Raw genomic sequence first — 10143 nt, 5'->3', positions numbered from 1 at the left:
GACAAATCCTTTGTTGGATCCACAACTCTCTCAATTACACAAATCCTTTGTTGGATCCACAACTCTCTCTCTCAATAAGACAAATCCTTTGTTGGATCCACAACTCTCTCAATTACACAAATCCTTTGTTGGATCCACAACTCTCTCTCTCTCTCAATAAGACAAATCCTTTGTTGGATCCACAACTCTCTCAACAAGACAAATCCTTTGTTGGATCCACAACTCTCTCAATGAGACAAATCCTTTGTTGGATCCACAACTCTGTCTCTCTCAATAAGACAAAGCCTTTGTTGGATCCACAACTCTCTCAATAAGACAAATCCTTTGTTGGATCCACAACTCTCTCTCTCAATAAGACAAATCCCTTGTTGGATCCACAACTCTCTCTCTCTCAATAAGACAAATCCTTTGTTGGATCCACAACTCACTCTCTCTCAATAAGACAAATCCTTTGTTGGATCCACAACTCACTCTCTCAATAAGACAAATCCTTTGTTGGATCCACAACTCTCTCTCTCTCAATAAGACAAATCCTTTGTTGGATCCACAACTCTCTCTCTCAATAAGACAAATCTTTTGTTGGATCCACAACTCACTCTCTCTCAATAAGACAAATCCTTTGTTGGATCCACAACTCTCTCTCTCAATAAGACAAATCCTTTGTTGGATCCACAACTCTCTCTCTCTCAATAAGACAAATCCTTTGTTGGATCCACAACTCTCTCTCTCAATAAGACAAATCCTTTGTTGGATCCACAACTCTCTCTCTCAATAAGACAAATCCTTTGTTGGATCCACAACTCTCTCTCTCTCAATGAGACAAATCCTTTGTTGGATCCACAACTCTCTCTCTCAATAAGACAAATCCTTTGTTGGATCCACAACTCTCTCAATAAGACAAATCCTTTGTTGGATCCACAACTCTCTCTCTCTCAATAAGACAAATCCTTTGTTGGATCCACAACTCTCTCAATAAGAGAAATCCTTTGTTGAATCCACACCTCTCTCTCTCTCAATAAGACAAATCCTTTGTTTGATCCACAACTCTCTCAATAAGACAAATCCTTTCTTGGATCCACAACTCTCTCTCTCTCAATAAGACAAATCCTTTGTTGGATCCACAACTCTCTCAATAAGACAAATCCCTTTGTTGAATCCACAACTCTCTCTCTCTCAATAAGACAAATCCTTTGTTGGATCCACAACTCTCTCAATTAGACAAATCCTTTGTTGGATCCACAACTCTCTCAAAAAGACAAATCCTTTGTTGGATCCACAACTCTCTCTCTCAATAAGACAAATCCTTTGTTGGATCCATAACTCTCTCAATTACACAAATCCTTTGTTGGATCCACAACTCTCTCTCTCAATAAGACAAATCCTTTGTTGGATCCACAACTCTCTCAATTACACAAATCCTTTGTTGGATCCACAACTCTCTCAATAAAACAAATCCTTTGTTGGATCCACAATTCTCTCTTTCTCAATAAGACAAATCCTTTGTTGGATCCACAACTCTCTCTCTCTCAATAAGACAAATCCTTTGTTGGATCCACAACTTGCTCTCTCTCAATAAGACAAATCCTTTGTTGGATCCACAACTGTCTCTCTCTCAATGAGACAAATCCTTTGTTGGATCCACAACTCTCTCTCTCTCAATGAGACAAATCCTTTGTTGGATCCACAACTCTCTCTCTCAATAAGACAAATCTTTTGTTGGATCCACAACTCACTCTCTCTCAATAAGACAAATCCTTTGTTGGATCCACAACTCTCTCTCTCAATAAGACAAATCCTTTGTTGGATCCACAACTCTCTCTCTCTCAATAAGACAAATCCTTTGTTGGATCCACAACTCTCTCTCTCTCTCAATAAGACAAATCCTTTGTTGGATCCACAACTCTCTCTTTCTCAATAAGACAAATCCTTTGTTGGATCCACAACTCTCTCAATAAGACAAATCCTTTGTTGGATCCACAACTCTGTCTCTCTCAATAAGACAAAGCCTTTGTTGGATCCACAACTCACTCTCTCTCAATAAGACAAATCCTTTGTTGGATCCACAACTCTCTCAATTAGACAAATCCTTTGTTGGATCCACAACTCTCTCTCTCTCTCAATAAGACAAATCCTTTGTTGGATCCACAACTCTCTCAATAAGACAAATCCTTTGTTGGATCCACAACTCTCTCAATGAAACAAATCCTTTGTTGGATCCACAACTCTGTCTCTCTCAATAAGACAAAGCCTTTGTTGGATCCACAACTCACTCTCTCTCAATAAGACAAATCCTTTGTTGGATCCACAACTCTCTCAATAAAACAAATCCTTTGTTGGATCCACAATTCTCTCTCTCTCAATAAGATAATCCTTTGTTGGATCCACAATTCTCTCTCTCTCAATAAGATAAATCCTTTGTTGGATCCACAACTCTGTCTCTCTCAATAAGACAAATCCTTTGTTGGATCCACAACTCACTCTCTCAATAAGACAAATCCTTTGTTGGATCCACAACTCGCTCTCTCTCAATAAGACAAATCCTTTGTTGGATCCACAACTCTCTCTCTCTCTCAATAAGACCAATCCTTTGTTGGATCCACAACTCACTCTCTCTCAATAAGACAAATCCTTTGTTGGATCCACAACTCTCTCTCTCTCAATAAGACAAAGCCTTTGTTGGATCCACAACTCACTCTCTCTCAATAAGACAAATCCTTTGTTGGATCCACAACTCTCTCAATAAAACAAATCCTTTGTTGGATCCACAATTCTCTCTCTCTCAATAAGACAAATCCTTTGTTGGATCCACAACTCGCTCTCTCTCAATAAGACAAATCCTTTGTTGGATCCACAACTCTCTCTCTCTCAATAAGACAAATCCTTTGTTGGATCCACAACTCGCTCTCTCTCAATAAGACAAATCCTTTGTTGGATCCACAACTCTCTCTCTCTCAATGAGACAAATCCTTTGTTGGATACACAACTCTCTCTCTCTCAATGAGACAAATCCTTTGTTGGATCCACAACTCACTCTCTCTCAATAAGACAAATCCTTTGTTGGATCCACAACTCTCTCTCTCAATAAGACAAATCCTTTGTTGGATCCACAACTCTCTCTCTCTCAATAAGACAAATCTTTTGTTGGATCCACAACTCACTCTCTCTCAATAAGACAAATCCTTTGTTGGATCCACAACTCTCTCTCTCAATAAGACAAATCCTTTGTTGGATCCACAACTCTCTCTCTCTCAATAAGACAAATCCTTTGTTGGATCCACAACTCTCTCTCTCTCAATAAGACAAATCCTTTGTTGGATCCACAACTCTCTCTCTCAATAAGACAAATCCTTTGTTGGATCCACAACTCTCTCTCTCTCAATGAGACAAATCCTTTGTTGGATCCACAACTCTCTCTCTCAATAAGACAAATCCTTTGTTGGATCCACAACTCTCTCAATGAGACAAATCCTTTGTTGGTTCCACAACTCTCTCTTTCTCAATAAGACAAATCCTTTCTTGGATCCACAACTCTCTCTCTCTCTCAATAAGACAAATCCTTTGTTGGATCCACAACTCTCTCAATGAGACAAATCCTTTGTTGGTTCCACAACTCTCTCTTTCTCAATAAGACAAATCCTTTCTTGGATCCACAACTCTCTCTCTCTCTCAATAAGACAAATCCTTTGTTGGATCCACAACTCTCTCAATGAGACAAATCCTTTGTTGGTTCCACAACTCTCTCTTTCTCAATAAGACAAATCCTTTGTTGGTTCCACAACTCTCTCTTTCTCAATAAGACAAATCCTTTGTTGGATCCACAACTCTCTCAACAAGACAAATCCTTTGTTGGATCCACAACTCTCTCTTTCTCAATAAGACAAATCCTTTCTTGGATCCACAACTCTCTCTCTCTCTCAATAAGACAAATCCTTTGTTGGATCCACAACTCTCTCTCTCTCAATAAGACAAATCCTTTGTTGGATCCACAACTCTCTCAATAAGACAAATCCTTTGTTGGATCCACAACTCTCTCTCTCTCAATTAGACAAATCCTTTGTTGGATCCACAACTCTCTCAATAAGACAAACCCTTTGTTGGATCCACAACTCTCTCTCTCTCAATAAGACAAATCCTTTGTTGGATCCACAACTCTCTCTCTCAAAAAGACAAATCCTTTGTTGGATCCACAACTCTCTCTCTCTCAATAAGACAAATCCTTTGTTGGATCCACAACTCACTCTCTCTCAATAAGACAAATCCTTTGTTGGATCCACAACTCACTCTCTCTCAATAAGACAAATCCTTTGTTGGATCCACAACTCTCTCTCTCTCAATAAGACAAATCCTTTGTTGGATCCACAACTCTCTCTCTCAATAAGACAAATCCTTTGTTGGATCCACAACTCTCTCTCTCAAAAAGACAAATCCTTTGTTGGATCCACAACTCTCTCTCTCTCTCAATAAGACAAATCCTTTGTTGGATCCACAACTCACTCTCTCTCAATAAGACAAATCCTTTGTTGGATCCACAACTCACTCTCTCAATAAGACAAATCCTTTGTTGGATCCACAACTCTCTCTCTCTCAATGAGACAAATCCTTTGTTGGATCCACAACTCTCTCTCTCTCAATGAGACAAATCCTTTGTTGGATCCACAACTCTCTCTCTCAATAAGACAAATCTTTTGTTGGATCCACAACTCACTCTCTCTCAATAAGACAAATCCTTTGTTGGATCCACAACTCTCTCTCTCAATAAGACAAATCCTTTGTTGGATCCACAACTCTCTCTCTCAATAAGACAAATCCTTTGTTGGATCCACAACTCTCTCTCTCTCAATAAGACAAATCCTTTGTTGGATCCACAACTCTCTCTTTCTCAATAAGACAAATCCTTTGTTGGATCCACAACTCACTCTCTCTCAATAAGACAAATCCTTTGTTGGATCCACAACTCTCTCTCTCAATAAGACAAATCCTTTGTTGGATCCACAACTCTCTCTCTCTCAATGAGACAAATCCTTTGTTGGATCCACAACTCTCTCTCTCAATAAGACAAATCCTTTGTTGGATCCACAACTCTCTCAATAAGACAAATCCTTTGTTGGTTCCACAACTCTCTCAACAAGACAAATCCTTTGTTGGATCCACAACTCTCTCTTTCTCAAGAAGACAAATCCTTTGTTGGATCCACAACTCTCTCTCTCTCTCAATTAGACAAATCCTTTGTTGGATCCACAACTCTCTCTCTCTCAATAAGACAAATCCTTTGTTGGATCCACAACTCTCTCTCTCTCAATAAGAGAAATCCTTTGTTGGATCCACACCTCTCTCTCTCTCAATAAGACAAATCCTTTGTTTGATCCACAACTCTCTCAATAAGACAAATCCTTTGTTGGATCCACAACTCTCTCTCTCAATAAGACAAATCCTTTGTTGGATCCACAACTCTCTCAATAAGACAAATCCCTTTGTTGGATCCACAACTCTCTCAATTAGACAAATCCTTTGTTGGATCCACAACTCTCTCTCTCAATAAGACAAATCCTTTGTTGGATCCACAACTCTCTCTCTCAATAAGACAAATCCTTTGTTGGATCCACAACTCTCTCTCTCTCAATGAGACAAATCCTTTGTTGGATCCACAACTCCCTCAATGAGACAAATCCTTTGTTGGTTCCACAACTCTCTCTCTCTCAATTAGACAAATCCTTTGTTGGATCCACAACTCCCTCAATGAGACAAATCCTTTGTTGGTTCCACAACTCTCTCTCTCTCAATAAGACAAATCCTTTGTTGGATCCACAACTCGCTCTCTCTCAATAAGACAAATCCTTTGTTGGATCCACAACTCTCTCTCTCTCTCAATGAGACAAATCCTTTGTTGGATACACAACTCTCTCTCTCTCAATGAGACAAATCCTTTGTTGGATCCACAACTCCCTCAATGAGACAAATCCTTTGTTGGTTCCACAACTCTCTCAACAAGACAAATCCTTTGTTGGATCCACAACTCTCTCTCTCTCAATTAGACAAATCCTTTCTTGGATCCACAACTCTCTCTCTCTCAATAAGACAAATCCTTTGTTGGATCCACAACTCTCTCAATAAGACAAATCCTTTGTTGGATCCACAACTCTCTCTCTCTCTCAATAAGACAAATCCTTTGTTGGATCCACAACTCTCTCTCTCTCAATTAGACAAATCCTTTGTTGGATCCACAACTCTCTCTCTCTCTCAATAAGACAAATCCTTTGTTGGATCCACAACTCTCTCAATAAGAGAAATCCTTTGTTGGATCCACACCTCTCTCTCTCTCAATAAGACAAATCCTTTGTTTGATCCACAACTCTCTCAATAAGACAAATCCTTTGTTGGATCCACAACTCTCTCTCTCAATAAGACAAATCCTTTGTTGGAACCACAACTCTCTCAATAAGACAAATCCCTTTGTTGGATCCACAACTCTCTCAATTAGACAAATCCTTTGTTGGATCCACAACTCTCTCAAAAAGACAAATCTTTTGTTGGATCCACAACTCTCTCTCTCAATAAGACAAATCCTTTGTTGGATCCACAACTCTCAATTACACAAATCCTTTGTTGGATCCACAACTCTCTCTCTCTCTCAATAAGACAAATCCTTTGTTGGATCCACAACTCTCTTTCTCTCAATAAGACAAATCCTTTGTTGGATCCACAACTCTCTCTCTCTCAATTAGACAAATCCTTTGTTGGATCCACAACTCTCTCAATAAGACAAATCCTTTGTTGGATCCACAACTCTGTCTCTCTCAATAAGACAAAGCCTTTGTTGGATCCACAACTCACTCTCTCTCAATAAGACAAATCCTTTGTTGGATCCACAACTCTCTCAATAAGACAAATCCCTTTGTTGGATCCACAACTCTCTCAATTAGACAAATCCTTTGTTGGATCCACAACTCTCTCAAAAAGACAAATCCTTTGTTGGATCCACAACTCTCTCAATTACACAAAGCCTTTGTTGGATCCACAACTCTCTCTCTCTCTCAATAAGACAAATCCTTTGTTGGATCCACAACTCTCTCAATAAGACAAATCCTTTGTTGGATCCACAACTCTCTCAATGAGACAAATCCTTTGTTGGATCCACAACTCTGTCTCTCTCAATAAGACAAAGCCTTTGTTGGATCCACAACTCACTCACTCTCAATAAGACAAATCCTTTGTTGGATCCACAACTCTCTCAATAAAACAAATCCTTTGTTGGATCCACAATTCTCTCTCTCTCAATAAGACAAATCCTTTGTTGGATCCACAACTCTCTCTCTCTCAATAAGACAAATCCTTTGTTGGATCCACAACTCACTCTCTCAATAAGACAAATCCTTTGTTGGATCCACAACTCTCTCTCTCTCAATAAGACAAATCCTTTGTTGGATCCACAACTCACTCTCTCAATAAGACAAATCCTTTGTTGGATCCACAACTCTCTCTCTCTCAATAAGACAAATCCTTTGTTGGATCCACAACTCTCTCTCTCTCAATAAGACAAATCCTTTGTTGGATCCACAACTCACTCTCTCAATAAGACAAATCCTTTGTTGGATCCACAACTCTCTCTCTCTCAATAAGACAAATCCTTTGTTGGATCCACAACTCGCTCTCTCTCAATAAGACAAATCCTTTGTTGGATCCACAACTCTCTCAATAAGACAAATCCTTTGTTGGATCCACAACTCTCTCAATGAGACAAATCCTTTGTTGGATCCACAACTCTCTCTCTCTCAATAAGACAAAGCCTTTGTTGGATCCACAACTCACTCTCTCTCAATAAGACAAATCCTTTGTTGGATCCACAACTCTCTCAATAAAACAAATCCTTTGTTGGATCCACAATTCTCTCTCTCTCAATAAGACAAATCCTTTGTTGGATCCACAACTCGCTCTCTCTCAATAAGACAAATCCTTTGTTGGATCCACAACTCTCTCTCTCTCAATAAGACAAATCCTTTGTTGGATCCACAACTCGCTCTCTCTCAATAAGACAAATCCTTTGTTGGATCCACAACTCTCTCTCTCTCTCAATGAGACAAATCCTTTGTTGGATACACAACTCTCTCTCTCTCAATGAGACAAATCCTTTGTTGGATCCACAACTCTCTCTCTCAAAAAGACAAATCTTTTGTTGGATCCACAACTCACTCTCTCTCAATAAGACAAATCCTTTGTTGGATCCACAACTCTCTCTCTCAATAAGACAAATCCTTTGTTGGATCCACAACTCTCTCTCTCTCAATAAGACAAATCCTTTGTTGGATCCACAACTCTCTCTCTCTCTCAATAAGACAAATCCTTTGTTGGATCCACAACTCTCTCTTTCTCAATAAGACAAATCCTTTGTTGGATCCACAACTCACTCTCTCTCAATAAGACAAATCCCTTGTTGGATCCACAACTCTCTCTCTCAATAAGACAAATCCTTTGTTGGATCCACAACTCTCTCTCTCTCAATGAGACAAATCCTTTGTTGGATCCACAACTCTCTCTCTCAATAAGACAAATCCTTTGTTGGATCCACAACTCTCTCAATAAGACAAATCCTTTGTTGGATCCACAACTCACTCTCTCAAAAAGACAAATCCTTTGTTGGATCCACAACTCTCTCTCTCAATAAGACAAATCCTTTGTTGGATCCACAACTCTCTCTCTCTCAATAAGACAAATCCTTTGTTGGATCCACAACTCCCTCTCTCTCAATAAGACAAATCCTTTGTTGGATCCACAACTCACTCTCTCAATAAGACAAATCCTTTGTTGGATCCACAACTCTCTCTCTCTCAATAAGACAAATCCTTTGTTGGATCCACAACTCGCTCTCTCTCAATAAGACAAATCCTTTGTTGGATCCACAACTCTCTCAATAAGACAAATCCTTTGTTGGATCCACAACTCTCTCAATGAGACAAATCCTTTGTTGGATCCACAACTCTCTCTCTCTCAATAAGACAAAGCCTTTGTTGGATCCACAACTCACTCTCTCTCTCAATAAGACAAATCCTTTGTTGGATCCACAACTCTCTCAATAAAACAAATCCTTTGTTGGATCCACAATTCTCTCTCTCTCAATAAGACAAATCCTTTGTTGGATCCACAACTCGCTCTCTCTCAATAAGACAAATCCTTTGTTGGATCCACAACTCTCTCTCTCTCAATAAGACAAATCCTTTGTTGGATCCACAACTCGCTCTCTCTCAATAAGACAAATCCTTTGTTGGATCCACAACTCTCTCTCTCTCTCAATGAGACAAATCCTTTGTTGGATCCACAACTCGCTCTCTCTCAATAAGACAAATCCTTTGTTGGATCCACAACTCTCTCTCTCTCTCTCAATGAGACAAATCCTTTGTTGGATACACAACTCTCTCTCTCTCAATGAGACAAATCCTTTGTTGGATCCACAACTCTCTCTCTCAAAAAGACAAATCTTTTGTTGGATCCACAACTCACTCTCTCTCAATAAGACAAATCCTTTGTTGGATCCACAACTCTCTCTCTCAATAAGACAAATCCTTTGTTGGATCCACAACTCTCTCTCTCTCAATAAGACAAATCCTTTGTTGGATCCACAACTCTCTCTCTCTCTCTCAATAAGACAAATCCTTTGTTGGATCCACAACTCTCTCTTTCTCAATAAGACAAATCCTTTGTTGGATCCACAACTCACTCTCTCTCAATAAGACAAATCCCTTGTTGGATCCACAACTCTCTCTCTCAATAAGACAAATCCTTTGTTGGATCCACAACTCTCTCTCTCTCAATGAGACAAATCCTTTGTTGGATCCACAACTCTCTCTCTCAATAAGACAAATCCTTTGTTGGATCCACAACTCTCTCAATAAGACAAATCCTTTGTTGGATCCACAACTCACTCTCTCAAAAAGACAAATCCTTTGTTGGATCCACAACTCTCTCTCTCAATAAGACAAATCCTTTGTTGGATCCACAACTCTCTCTCTCTCAATAAGACAAATCCTTTGTTGGATCCACAACTCACTCTCTCTCAATAAGACAAATCCTTTGTTGGATCCACAACTCACTCTCTCAATAAGACAAATCCTTTGTTGGATCCACAACTCTCTCTCTCTCAATAAGACAAAT

This window comes from Myxine glutinosa (genome assembly GCF_964187855.1).
Source record: "Myxine glutinosa chromosome 3 unlocalized genomic scaffold, kmMyxGlut1.1 SUPER_3_unloc_1, whole genome shotgun sequence".
Lineage (NCBI taxonomy): Eukaryota > Metazoa > Chordata > Myxini > Myxiniformes > Myxinidae > Myxine > Myxine glutinosa.
The sequence above is the reverse complement of the archived record's forward strand: the minus strand, read 5'-3'. Positions refer to the sequence as shown.